The sequence below is a fragment of the Branchiostoma floridae genome, chromosome 8 (assembly GCF_000003815.2).
Source record: "Branchiostoma floridae strain S238N-H82 chromosome 8, Bfl_VNyyK, whole genome shotgun sequence".
Taxonomy (NCBI): Eukaryota; Metazoa; Chordata; class Leptocardii; order Amphioxiformes; family Branchiostomatidae; genus Branchiostoma; species Branchiostoma floridae.
This window is the reverse complement of record NC_049986.1, coordinates 23444738-23458526: the sequence shown is the minus strand read 5'-3', so window position 1 is coordinate 23458526 and position 13789 is coordinate 23444738. Positions and strand designations below refer to the sequence as shown.

The window sequence follows — 13789 nt, the reverse complement described above, 5'->3', positions numbered from 1 at the left end:
TGTTTTTTGATCATCCGATTACAAGTGTACAGCACCAAAATAATTTCATTTCAAAACACGCAGATAAAACAACCGGAACAAACAAGCGGCAGATCCCCATTGCCGTGACGCAGGTTCCACGTACGCAGTTGTTTCATCTGATGCCATGGGAAGGTTTTAATCCTTCTGGTCAAGGAGTTTACCCTTATTCGCTAGTAAACTCAGTCTGACGCAACAACTGAAGACCCCCCTTCCTGATGACACATAGTACAGGCCCTGATCACATAATCATCATAGCTAGAACCCACTGGCAGGTTACTGTTTTATGTGTGTCCGGCTTCTGATATTTTCTATTTCCAAGCTTCTTATTGAAATCAAAAAAGACGGATTTCTTGCCAATTACCGGATCGTCTAGTATTCGGTATTGTTTGACTTTCTTTTACCCGATTGTAATCATAGCCCACGTTGTCAACCTTTCCCGTTGCGAAATCACTTATAACACGGGTTTCCTATCTTTCGAGCGCCAAAATACGTATTTCTCTTCTCCATTTAACTTAAGTTTCCGGTGACTTCAATCTACGGAGAAGGACATAGATGTTTACTATGAGTACTTCACGTTTAACGTTTGAGGACTTCATGAGTACTTCATGTTTCAGTATCTTTGGGAAACTTCGGTCCTCTCGTGTTCCCAGTCTCACAAAGTTCATGATTGAGAGCTTTTCGTTGTTGATAAGCTCAAATGGCATTTAATATACTAATAGAATTCAACTGAGTTGGGATATGACACACAGATTCCTACAGGAGGAAAGTATAGCTGAAATATGGTTATGATATAGATGTTATTTTCAGTTATAGGCATCCTTCGGGCTGTTTTACAGCTATAACAACTAGAGGCGAAATGCATACAAAGTGGAAAAGCAGGGCATTTCTCCAGAAATGATATTTCTGTAATTTTCCTACCTAATCCTGAGATTTCCTCAATGATTGCAAAGTTGAAATCACCAACTTTCATATTATATCATCAGTTTTAATATTACTTGGGTTTTTTACTTGTCCAGTCGTCAGTGATACTACCATTTTAAAGATGCAATATGACAAACTTAGTGGTTTCGGTTCCTTTCTTATTGAGAAATTGCAAATATTGCTTCAATGTAGTTACACGTTGTCAAATAGTTTTTGTCAATTAATAGTCAATCGATACTATATGAAGTGTTCGGGCTTCTCAGGTGTATCTTTATCCAAACAACAAACAAGCGAGATCTAATCTTCGCACTGTTGATAAACCAGCGCCATCTTACACCCCCTTTCCACTAGGACGGCGCTCTCGCCGCGCTCTCTCTGCGACCTAAAATTTGACAGATCGCTCAACGAATTGTATCGAAAAGAAACGAATCTTTTTACACTTTGTGTGTTTTGTTATCTTCTCAGTCACACTCTTACGTTTTGTATGATATACCCAGTGTGAAAGCAAATATTACACATATCCTCTTTAGGTCGCAGTGAGAGCGCAGCGCGATCGCCGTCTAGTGGAAAGGGGGCCTTACATAGTCATATCTCTGAAACGCCGAGGTTTGTTTCACGAGTCGCAAAGATTTCTCGTACAAACGCTTTGGTACAGAAGACACTAAAGTAAGGAGATGGACACTGGGTGCTGCGGGGCAGTTTATCAGGAAAGTTGATAATGCCGTGTCTAAATGCTCTCTGTGTAAGAATTTAAGCATTTCATAATATTCGGTATTGTTTTATTTACCCGATTCTAATCATAGCCCACGTTGTCAACAGTTCCGTTGTGCAATCACTTGTAACACGGGTTTCCTTTGTTTCGAGCGCCATAATACGTATTTCCCATTTAACTCAAGCTTCAGACACTCCAATCTACGGAGAATGAAGTGAATGTTTAGTTTTCTCCTATGAGTATAATTGAAAGCTTTTCGTTGTTGATAAGCTCAAATGGCATTTAATATACTATTAGAATTAATTAAGATAGCATATGACACACGGGAGGTAAGTATAGCTGAAATATGGTTATGACATAGATGTTATTTTCAGTTATAGGCATCTTTCGGGCTGTTTTTACAGCTATAACAACTAGAGGCGAAATGCATACAAAGTGGAAAAACAGGGCTTTTCTCCAGAAATGATATTTCTGTAATTTTCCTACCTAATCCTGAGATTTCCCCAAAGATTGCAAAGTTGAAATCACAAACTTTCATATTATATCATCAGTTTTAATATTACTTGGGTTTTTTACTTGTCCAGTCGTCAGTGATACTTCCATATCAAAGATGCTATATGACAAACTTAGTGGTTTCGGTTCCTTTCTTATTGAGAAATTACAAATATTGCTTAAATGTAGTTACACGTTGTCAAAAGTTTTTGTCAATTGATAGTCAATCGATACCATATGAAGTGCTCAGGCTTCTCAGGTGTATCTTTATCCAAACAACAAACAAGCGAGATCTAATTTTCGCACTGTTGATAAACCAGCGCCATCTTACAGTCATATCTCTGAAACGCCGAGGTTTGTTTCACGACTCACTTTGTTTCAAGATTTCCCGTAAAAACGCTTTGGTACAGAAGACACTAAAGTAAGTAGATGGACACTGAGTGCTACATACAGGCAACTTGTCAGGAAAGTTGATAATGCCGTGTTTAAATGCTCTATGTGTAGGAATTTAGGCGTTTCTCTAACTACTTAAAAAGTTTGTTCACTACCAAAAATGTCTTTTCTGGTTGTCTTTTTTTCTTCTGGTTGACATTTTTGTCTTCATGTAAAATTTTGTTTCTGTCTATAAGAAAACGAATTTGATACGGAAGACACCAAAGTAAGAAGATGGACACTAAGTTTAGCAGGAAATTTGACAATGCCGTGTTTTAAAGCTCTATGTGTAGGAATTTAGGCATTTACCCCACTAATTTACAAAGCTGGTAAAGGTAAAGGTAACTGAAGCGCCATTGTCTGTTAAAGTCCTTAAGGGAATTAATTAGTTATCCACTGTGTCTAGGGTACGATGTAGAAAGAGGGAGCCCAGCACTCTCCTTCAACCATCTTTACCTCCCCATGTCAAGTACCCATTTAACACCAAAATAGAGTGAGTAAAGTCTTGTAAGGTGCCTTACTCAAGGGCACAGGATCAGTAGCATCTCAGGATTTGAACCCAGGACCCGAAGTCCAAGAATTACGCCTCGCGACCCGACTTGTTATAGAAATGTTAATTGTAGCAAAAAGGTTCTAATCTTATACATATTTAGGTCTCTAGACTGTCCAATTGACCCGGTGCTGTTTAAAGGTGTTCAGCTGGAAATTTTGGAAGGTATTCTTACTCTTAAATGATTTTGCACAAGAATATTGAAATTGGAATTGAAAGATTTCTTCGCAATGGAACAAATCTTGTGCAAACGTATTGCTGAAATACGGTATAGTTTAGATACGCTGTCCAGTCATAGGCACTGTTTGTGCTGGGCAGATGTTGTTACAGCTACAACAACAACTACAATTTCCTACATTTAGGACAAACCAGGCCCTGAAATGTTGCACACGAATATTGAGATTGAACCGTAAAGATTGATTCGCAGTTGGGAACAATTTTATCTTACACATATAGTGTAAAAGTATTGCCGAAGTGTGGTATATTGTAGATACTATTTGCACTGTTTGGTCATGTCAGTTGTAGTTACAGATAAAACAACAACTACAATTCGGACAAACCGAGGTCCTAAATGGTACAGCTGCCATTTCCCCTACCTTACTCAGTGGTAAAGATTTCCAACACTGATTCAACTTTTATTAATCGTCATAATGATCGTGTAATTTTCGTTGCCATGTTAACTATGTTGGCATTCATCCTGAGAATTTTAAAACATGTGAAAATTAACAAAAAAATTAAACCTGTCGGTCTAACACCACACGCAAAAGGCAAAAGGGTAATTGTAACAACTTCATGCCGTTAATGAAGTCTTTTGGACAGCATTCATTTGTCACAGTTTTCTACTTCAATGTCCAATCCCGTTAACGAACAATGGGCCTTATACTCACCTTAAAATAACACCCGAGAAAAATATGTGCCATGTACAGGCAGAAACATGTATGGGTTAAAACTCTACAAGCTCTTTTCGTTTCATTTTTTTACGGTTAGAAATATCTGCAAGTAACGTCATGATTTTAGCAGTATCTTGACGCTCTTTTGTGTCAGCATGGAGGCAGGATTGGAATGATTTTTCCTCATTGTACTTTCATGCCCTATCGGGCTAAGTACAGGTATACAGATACAAAAGTAGTAAATACACATTAAGACATTAACATGATTTCTAAGACTGATATAAACCTAGGGTTCCAATACTAATCTGATACATTTTAATGCATCTGCAAAGTATCTGCATATTGCAAAAGTATTTTGGAACCGTTAAAACATGTAGTTATAGCCAGTGACGGGGGTTCGCATATGTTGTTATAGCCAAAACAACTGGAAACAAAATCACCCATGATTATAGATAGACCAGCTACTTCTTACCTACTGATATCTCGGAAACTCTTTTACTTTTCTAGTTGTTAAAATTTCTTATTCGAATGCTTCGAACGTAAATTCATTTAATAAGCGTTCTTTTAGCTTCCATTTAGTCGTTTTTCGTTCCTTTTTGATCAGTTTTGTTTACGGTACCACTGGAGTTTCAAACTGATAAGCGATACTCTATCAAATAAACACAGAAAATAAACAGAACCCATGTCGCACCGCAGGGTAACAGAGCAAGTGTCGAACAGTTGTCACTGAAAAATCTAAGCGAATTTTCAAAGTATTTCCGCCTTTTTCAATATTTTTGATATTCGGAACCAACAAACGCTCCATGCATGCAGCTGTATCAGCTACTACCCTGTGAATATTTTTAGCCTTTTTGTCAAGGAGTTCGTCCACCCCACTCCCATCCCATCCCTCCCTCCACCCCCACATGTGATACAGAACAGTATTGTAGTTAATTTCTCGATTTCTGACTTTTCGTGGTTGCTGGTTTAATTATTAAAAACTGCGGGATACAACCAGCTAAAACTGATATATCCCCCAAGTGACACACATGTACATCAAATTATAGCCACGGACAGTTTGTACCATTTAAAAACGCATAGATACTCGTACGAGCTATGTCTGATTATGTGACGAAAAAAACGAAACATCCTCAGTTTGCCTGGAAATAATTCATTAACTATTTCACAGTTTTCGCTACAGTCAGTTTTTATCATTTTTTCACAGGGATAGATATGAGCAGTGTCTAACCATGTGACGAAAATATAAAACAAATAATCCTCCGTTTGCCTGGATGTAATTCAGAAACAATGTTACAGTTTTCGTTTAGTCATTTCCCCCACTAATTACAGTTTGTAAAGATAAAGATAAAGGAAGTCCCATGCCCAATTTGAGTCTGTAGAGACAGTGGGTCGTTTTCCACTGTTTTAGGGCACGGTATCGGAAGCCTCCCATCGCCTTTTAGCTCCCCAACCGAATGTGGGGCCTCGGACAGGATTTGAACCCAGGACTTTCGTGTTCTAGACCAAAGCTACGCCCCACGACCCCTAAGTACAAAGTTGGCACCGGGGCATTTTGCGCTGCATGTAAGTTTAAAACCTTTATGAATAGATCAAGAAACTTATCATTTTGTAAGAAGATTTTAAAAGAAAACAGAAGATTTAATTCAATCATCTTGCGCATATATTGTATCCGTTATGCATTATAAATTTCTACTGGGGAGCCGAACTTTCAATGTTATAATTACTTTGATTTAAGTGAGCACCCGGGCTTTACAAGTATACCAAAACTACAATAAAAACAAGAAGAGGTCTTCCATGACGCTTTGTAATTCTCCCATCTCTATTTGCCAAGTTGTTTTTTGATCATCCGATTACAAAATGTACAGCACCAAAATAATTTCATACAAAACACTCAGAAAAAACAACCGGAACAAACAAGCGGCAGATCCCCATTGCCGTGACGCAGGTTCCACGTATGCAGTTATTTCATCTGATGCCATGGGAAGTTTTTAATCCTTCTGGTCAAGGAGTTTGCCCCTTCGTTGGGAAACATACGCTACCAAACTCAGTCTGACGCAACAACTGAAGATCTCCTTTTCTGATGACACAGGCCCTGATCACATAATCATCATAGCTAGAACCCACTGGCAGGTTACTGTTTTATGTGTGTCCGGCTTCTGATATTTTCTATTTCCAAGCTTCTTATTGAAATCAAAAAAGACGGATTTCTTGCCAATTACCGGATCGTCTAGTATTCGGTATTGTTTGACTTTCTTTTACCCGATTGTAATCATAGCCCACGTTGTCAACCTTTCCCGTTGCGAAATCACTTATAACACGGGTTTCCTATCTTTCGAGCGCCAAAATACGTATTTCTCTTCTCCATTTAACTTAAGTTTCCGGTGACTTCAATCTACGGAGAAGGACATAGATGTTTACTATGAGTACTTCACGTTTAACGTTTGAGGACTTCATGAGTACTTCATGTTTCAGTATCTTTGGGAAACTTCGGTCCTCTCGTGTTCCCAGTCTCACAAAGTTCATGATTGAGAGCTTTTCGTTGTTGATAAGCTCAAATGGCATTTAATATACTAATAGAATTCAACTGAGTTGGGATATGACACACAGATTCCTACAGGAGGAAAGTATAGCTGAAATATGGTTATGATATAGATGTTATTTTCAGTTATAGGCATCCTTCGGGCTGTTTTACAGCTATAACAACTAGAGGCGAAATGCATACAAAGTGGAAAAGCAGGGCATTTCTCCAGAAATGATATTTCTGTAATTTTCCTACCTAATCCTGAGATTTCCTCAATGATTGCAAAGTTGAAATCACCAACTTTCATATTATATCATCAGTTTTAATATTACTTGGGTTTTTTACTTGTCCAGTCGTCAGTGATACTACCATTTTAAAGATGCAATATGACAAACTTAGTGGTTTCGGTTCCTTTCTTATTGAGAAATTGCAAATATTGCTTAAATGTAGTTACAGGTTGTCAAATAGTTTTTGTCAATTAATAGTCAATCGGTACTATATGAAGTGTTTGGGCTTCGCAGGTGTATCTTTATCCAAACAACAAACAAGCGAGATCTAATCCTCGCACTGTTGATAAACCAGCGCCATCATACATATTCATATCTCTGAAACGCCGGGTTTTGTTTCACGAGTCGCTAAGATTTCCCGTACAAACGCTTTGGTACAGAAGACACTAAAGTAAGGAGATGGACACTGGGTGCTGCGGGGCAGTTTATCAGGAAAGTTGATAATGCCGTGTCTAAATGCTCTCTGTGTAAGAATTTAAGCATTTCCCCCAGTAATTACAAAGTTGGTTAAGGTAATTATAAAGGTACCTTTTCTACACCTGGGTAGAGTGAGAAAAGTCGTGTAAGGTGCCTTAAACAATGGCACTTGATCGATAGCATCTCAGAATTTGAACCCAGGACCCGAAGTTCAACAAATACGCCTCGTGACCCGACTTGTGATGGAGATGTAAATTGTAGCAAAAAGGTTCTAATCTCATACATATTTAGGTCCCTAGACTGGGAAGTTTTGAGAGTCTTCTTACTCTTAAAATGATGTTGCATAAGAATATTGAAATTGGAATTGAAAGATTGCTTCGCAGTTGAACAAATCTTGTGCAGAAGTATTTTTGAAAGTTGGTAAATTCTAGATACTTTGTCTAGTCATAGGCGCTGTTTGGGCTGGGCTGCTGTTGTTACAGCTACAACAACAACTACAATTTCCTACTTTTAGGACAAACCATGACCTAAAATGGTTTCGCTGCCATTTCTCCTACCTTATTCCACTTGTAGAGATTTTCACCACCGATTCAAATTTCATTTAACGTCATAATGATAATGTGATTTAATTGTCGTGTAACTTATGGTACCATTTCTCCTCAGAATATTCAAACATGTGAAAATGTCACAAATTAAACCTCTTCACGCCGCAAACAGATGGCATGAGGGTAGTTGTAACAAGTCCATACCATTAGTAAAGTGTTTTGGAGTCGGAGAGCATTAATTTTTTTCATGTTTTTTTACTCCAATTCATTCTACCCCGTTAACGAACAATGGGCGATAACACCCGAGAAATATATGTGCCATGTACAGGCACAAACATGTATGGGTTAAAACTCTACATGTTCTTGTTGTCTACTTTCTTTACCGTTAGAAATATCACCATTTTACCACAGTTGTAAGTTACGTCAGGTTTCTTAGCACTCTCTTGACGCTCTTTGTAATCAGCATGGAGGCATGACTGGAACACATTTTTGATAATAATAATATTCTTTATCGTCCATCCATGCCCCATCGGACTAAGTACAGGCGTACAGATAGAAAGGTGGTAATACAGTACACATGATGACATTGTTTCTGAGACTAATATAAAACATAGGTTCTAAAACTACTCTTACTAATACATTTCATTTGTAAAGCGTCTGGAATGCATCTGCATAATGCAGAAGTATTTTCTAACCTGTAGAACATGTAGTTCTAGCAAGTGCGCGCGGTTCGCAGTTGTAGTTATAGCCAAAACAACAGGAAACTAAATCCCGATTGTTGATAGACCAGCTGCATCTTACCTACTGATATCTTGGAAAGTCTGGGAAGGATTTTTCGATTGTCAAAATTTCTTATTCGAACGTTTTAAGCGTAAATTGATTCAACCGTTCGTTTAGCCTCCGTTAGGTCATTTTTCGTTCCATTTTTACTTCTTTTTATTAATAAGGTAGCTCTGGAGTTTCAAACCAATAACCTATTCAAATAACAACAGAATATAAACAGAAGTGTCGCATCATGGAGTTACAGAGCAAATACCGAACAATTGTTAATGAAAAACCTAGGCGAATTTTCAAATTACTATATCCTTTTTCAATATTTCTTTTTTATTATCAGATTGCAAAATAGACGTCTTCTTAATGCATACTTCTGCAAATCGTGCAGAAAAACAACAACAACCGGAACAAACAAATGATCCATGTATGCAGCTCTCTCAGCTACAACCTTGGGAAAATGTTTAGCCTTTTCGTCAAGTACTGTAGTTTGCCCACCCCACTCTCTTCCCTCTTCCTCCACTCCATATGATACACAACAGTGTTTTAGGTGGTATGATAGATTTTTTTTACTCTTCGTGGCTATTACTGCCTCTTATATAATGATAGGAAACCCCGGGTTAAATCCAGATAGATACAAAATATTTCTTCCGTGATACACAAAATGTCATTGAAATCATAGCCACGGTCAGTTTTTACCATTTCACGCACGTATAGATATGAGCTGTGTCTATTTATGTGACGAAACACCCTTTAGTTGCCTGGAAATAATTCAGTAACAATATGACAGTTTCGCCACAGTCAGGTTGATCCTTTCATGTACGGATTGATGTAAGCTGTTTCTGATTATGTGACGAAATATAAGGAAAAAAAAATCATCCGCAAAATGTCACATTTTCCATCTAGGTACTTACCCCATTAATTAAAAGGTTGCTAAAGATAAAAGTAAAGGAAGTTCCATGACCTTTTTGAGGTCGTTTTCCACTGTTTCTAGGACATGGTAATGGAAGGCTTCCGGACCTCTCAGCGTCTTTTTCCCCACTCAAAGTCAGGTAACCAAAGAAAGTTTTTACCTGGGTGGAGTTAAAAGCCTCGGACAGAATTTAAACTCAGGACTTCTGTCTTCTAGGCCAAACACTCTGCAGCTATGCCAGATGGCACCTCAAAAGTGTAAGGGTGTCACCAGGACATTTTGGGCTGCAATGTAAATTAGAAAGCTTCATAGTAAATCACGAAAATTATCATTTTGTAACAAGAATTATGATGATTTTATAACTTATTAAGAAAGTAGAAGCAAATTTTAATTTAATCATCTTGCGCATACATTGCATCAGTTATGTTTGTGCCCTTTTTTCAACTCGATAAATACTCCATCGGCCTTATTTATAGTTATGTACTATAAATGTTCTACTGGGGAGTCGAAGTTTTAATGTTATAATTAATTTGATTTAGGTGAACACCCGGGTTTACAGGTATACCAAAACTACAATACAAACAAGAGGAGGGCTTCCATGTGTCCTCTGTAATTCTCCCATCCCTATCTGCCAAGTTGTTTTTTGATCATCCGATTACAAGTGTACAGCACCAAAATAATTTCATTTCAAAACACGCAGATAAAACAACCGGAACAAACAAGCGGCAGATCCCCATTGCCGTGACGCAGGTTCCACGTACGCAGTTGTTTCATCTGATGCCATGGGAAGGTTTTAATCCTTCTGGTCAAGGAGTTTGCCCCTTCGTTGCAAAATATTCGCTACCAAACTCAGTCTGACGCAACAACTGAAGATCCCCCTTCCTGATGACACAGGGCCTGTCCACATAATCTTCATAGCTAGAATCCTGGTTACTGTTTTATGTGTGTCCGGCTTCTGGTATTTTCCCTTTCTTAGCTTCTTATTGAAATCAATAAAGAATGATTTCTTTCTAAATAGTGGATCTTGTAATATTCGGTATTGTTTTATTTACTCGATTCTAATCATAGCCCACTTTGTCAACCGTTCCCCTTGCGCAATCACTTGTAACACGGGTTTCCTATGTTTTGAGCAACATCAGGTCCACTCAAAAGATCCACGAGTAAACATGCTGCCGTTCTCCTTACTCTTATTCTGTTCTTAGAGATTGTGTTTGAAACTTTGTTTATTCGCGAAAGCTCAAGTTGGCCTACAGGACGCTTTTCATTGAGGTCATAATGGAAGAGGCAAGGGTCAGACAACATATATAACAGAGATACTGTAACAGTTTACATCATTTTATGCCTTAATGAGCCTTATACGTCTATAAGATATTTAATACTTTTTGCGTGTATGCCTGAGTAGCTAAATGTAGAGGCATTGTCAGGTTCCAATGTTTTATCGTCTCTGTCTTCTATATGTGGTACATTTTAGTCTAGTGTGGTCTCGGTGGATCAATAATCATGGATATGGCACGGAAGTTCTACCAAGCAGAACTACTAGTATTTCACTTCTGACTTCAGTTTTTCTACAAAGAGGACAATATCAAAGTCAATTGCTTAAAAACCTCAACTTAACGATTGTTTAAGTCATACTTTGTATAAGACAGTCTGTCTCAATAATAATGGTTATAGCACGGAAGTTCTACCAAGCAGAACTACTAGTATTTCACTTCTGACTTCAGTTTTTCTACAAAGAGGACAATATCAAAGTTAAGTGCTTAAAAACCTCAACTTAACGATTGTTTAAGTCATACTTTGTATAAGACAGTCTGTCTCAATAATAATGGTTATAGCACGGAAGTTCTACCAAGCAGATCTACTAGTATTTCCCTTCTGACTTCAGTTTTTATACAAAGAGGACGATATCAGAGTCAATTTTAAAAGCCGCCACTTAACGATTGTTTAAGTCATACTTTGTATAAGACAGTCTACATACTCTATAATTCACTCAATTGAAGAGTGCGCTATTGCTAAACAGATAACTGCAAGTGTAGTGAGCTTAGCCCGATGTTATGTCTTGCTGGCATACAGTAAGAAGAAAAAATTCTACAGTACCGCTAAATCTCTAAGAGGTTTATTTTGTTTATGTGTCTTGCTCGGTAGAGTAGAAACATTTCTATTGTTTTTTCTCAGGATGTGGTCTGAATATCTTTACCAATCGCAGTTATCAAAGACAAACCTAGAGTAAAATGAGCTGATATTTCTATCCCGTCGTTGCTATCAATAATAATGATGAATGAATGAATGAAAAAAATGACTGAAGACTTTTATTGTACATATACTATAGCCACTGGGTTAAGTACAGGTCGCAACGGAATAATAGTTGACAGGTACATGAAATATTTACAATGTCAAACACAATAACCATATTTTACTAAGTCAAGGGACTAGGTAGGTAGGTAGGTACTAAGTAGAGTTTGAATTTTCGCTTCTTTGTGATACTAAAATATGGGAACAGATAGCGTTTACAATCAAAGGTTTCTCTAAATTCATAAACAATATGAATTCGTATTGTTCAGATTATGAAAAGGGGAAACTATGTTTATAGGTTCTATCAGTTTATAAAGTTCAGCTCTCTCTTTGTTGTATAATCTACATTCTACTTCAATATGCTGCTTGTCTTTTATTCTATCTAGATCACAATATCTACCTTTTGATGTTTCATTGCTACATAATGTAGTTTATTGCCACGTCAAAGTACAAGGGCCTCTACAGAAACCGTCCACAACTAAAATTAAGATTAACATAACCTTAATGCTTGACATTTCTCAGCAGATTCAAACATTTTTAGATGAAGAAAGGAGGACCTTCATTGCACATTTTTACCCCACTGGGCTAAGTATAGGTCGCATGAAGGCAACCATATACCTGTAACAATGGAAACAATCATATACAGTGTTGGGAAAGTGGCGAAATCTACTTAACACGTAGTTAAATAGAATGTTTCTATCGCTATCATACAAAAGGCAATCTACAGTAAAATGTACTTCATTTTCTACTTTTAGATTACTTAAACTACAAAATTGACAGATTTTTTTTGCTCTAGAGGAGTGTGGTTATGTCATCCTGATTTGATTCGTAATTTGTGACAACTGATTCTTAGTCTTGTGATGATAGATCTGTGGCGTACATTTACAATCTTAAGATATTCTTCTTCGTTATACGATTGTTTCAATAATCTATATGTTCGTAGTTAATTTTTTCGCAGTCACAAACGTGTTATCGTTGTGGATTTCTGATAGAAAGGTCTTGAAATACATATCTTTGAAACGCTGGTAGATTGGTGAAATAAGTTGGAGCGTACTTGAAACGCGCGCGTACGGTTGACTAGGCGTTTTGCTAGACGAAAGCATAGCCATATTTAAAATCTTCTTTTTTTGCGAATACTGGCTTAGATATACTTTAATACTGTCTGCAGTGAAAATTCTCTAACACAGACTATAGTGCCATACGCAAGACAGCATGAAACATCTCAAGGTTAGTCTCACGACCAGTACTCCCCAAGCAGAGACTGATGGGGAAAATCCTGACACCTGCCGTCGGCTTCTATTAGCTAACCCCAACATTTATGATAGAAATAGACGGCATGTAAGAAAATGTCACCGTTTTCCTCATCACCTCTGCTTGGAGAATAACGTGCAGAAATTCTGTATGATTTTTGACCAGAAAAAAAAAAAACTGCCACAATCTAAACAGCGTTACCTAAGCAGCCCTTAATCTGTTAGATCAGTACACATCAGAGTAAAGCTACAATCATCTTCTCACACTGATTTGCCTTAAGATAATAATATCTTCTCACGCTGACTTGCTGAAGTGTGTGTGGGCGCTGTGACCGTCCGGCCGAAGTCGTCTTGATCAATATCTTATTTTTAGGGCAGGCTATGTTTCCAGGTAGCTGATTGGCTCTTACTGTTATTTTCTTCCACTTGCCTTATGTTAGCTTCAGTCTGATTGGTCTTCTCAAGGTTGCGTTTTCTGCTCGCCGATTGGTTGTAGCTGTAATCACATGTGTTGCATAAGCTGGTGTAGTTCTATAAGACAGGATAACCGGCTTGCTAATTCATCCGAAGCTGTTCTTCACGTCAGCTACGTCGTCATTGTCTTCATCGACAAACCTGGTATGTGACTTACAATTTGGTTGCAGATTTTTTCTTCCTTCTTTAGATCTTAGTCTTTGTTCCTGTCTTAATGGTCAGTTAGGTCTTTGATATTCAACATTTGATCCATTGGAAACGGTGGTAGGATGGAGGCTATGTTATTGTTGTTGCGGTTGTATAC

The 13789-nt window shown here is 37.7% G+C and overlaps 1 protein-coding gene across 3 annotated transcripts in view; it reads left to right on the top strand.

The window, feature by feature from the left end:
- LOC118422061 (ganglioside GM2 activator-like) overlaps nt 1-13789 on the top strand; it is a 41171-nt gene that overhangs the window by 21426 nt on the left and 5956 nt on the right. For 2 of the 3 annotated variants that reach the window (XR_004831871.1, XM_035829570.1), the window contains exon 1: nt 13541-13629. The exons of the other annotated variant lie outside the window; for it this stretch is intronic. The gene's annotated coding sequence lies outside the window, so the exon portion shown is untranslated. Of the gene's footprint in view, nt 1-13540; nt 13630-13789 lie in introns of those variants that run through there. 3 annotated transcript variants of the gene reach the window in all.